General features: G+C 50.8%; 1 pseudogene; it reads left to right on the forward strand.

Moving 5' to 3' along the window:
• The first annotated feature begins 262 nt into the window (after positions 1-262).
• On the forward strand, positions 263-662 carry LOC119443784 (ATPase inhibitor A, mitochondrial-like; annotated as a pseudogene).
• The last annotated feature ends 228 nt before the right edge of the window (positions 663-890 follow it).

Raw genomic sequence — 890 nt, forward strand, 5'->3', positions numbered from 1 at the left:
GAGTACTCTAAGGGGAAGAGGCCACAGCGTCTTACGCAGCCGTTTACACATGCCGGAACGTAAACCGCGTTTGCCGACGCCATCAGCGTTCATGAATACGGGGGTAAGGCGGAGAGGCCACAGCGTCTTACACCAGCTTCTTGCACGGGCCGTAACGCGCTAGCACAAACGCGTTAGAAAAGCGCAGTCTTTCGTTAATGTTCGGTATTTATTGCCATCGTGGTGCGTCTGTCCATGTGCGCTTCGTGGCGTAGTCACAGATTCACAGGCAAAATGGCGTTGAGACAGTGTAGCCGGGCCCTGAGTAACTTCAGGTTTCTGCAGTGTTTAAGCGAAGCACGGTTTTAGATTTCGCAGTCCGGCGAATGGGGCAGTGGCTCTGGAAAGGGCGGCGGCGGTGGTGGCAGCGTCCGTGAAGCTGGCGGAGCTTTTGGCAAGATGGAGGCGGCTCGGGAGGAAGAGTACTTCCGCAAACTGCAAGCTCACCAAATTGAGGTGCTGAAGGAGCACATTGAAGATGAAATCAAGCAACACGAGAAACTTATCAAGCAGCACCAGGACGAGATTGACAGGCACAAGAAGAAAATTCGGGACCTCAAGGAACACTAAGCTGGAAGTTTCGAAACGGAGCCAGAGTCCCTGCTTATTCCATTTTTGTTAAATTTTTTTTCTCTCCTGTAACGTGCTGTATGAGTGGAACAACGAGCAAGCCCCAGTGAGCAGTGTTTTTGTAGCTAGGGTGAATTAAAGAAGTTGCAAGGTTGCAAAAAAAAAAAAAAAGCTTCGTGGCGTAGTGGTTAGCGCCACGCGCTCAGAAGCGAGGGGTCCCTGGTTCGATTCCGCTACAGCCACAACTCTCGGAATTTTTTTTTTCTCATAAAAGTAGACGT

Source organism: Dermacentor silvarum, chromosome 3 (assembly GCF_013339745.2).
Source record: "Dermacentor silvarum isolate Dsil-2018 chromosome 3, BIME_Dsil_1.4, whole genome shotgun sequence".
In the NCBI taxonomy this organism is placed as follows: Eukaryota; Metazoa; Arthropoda; class Arachnida; order Ixodida; family Ixodidae; genus Dermacentor; species Dermacentor silvarum.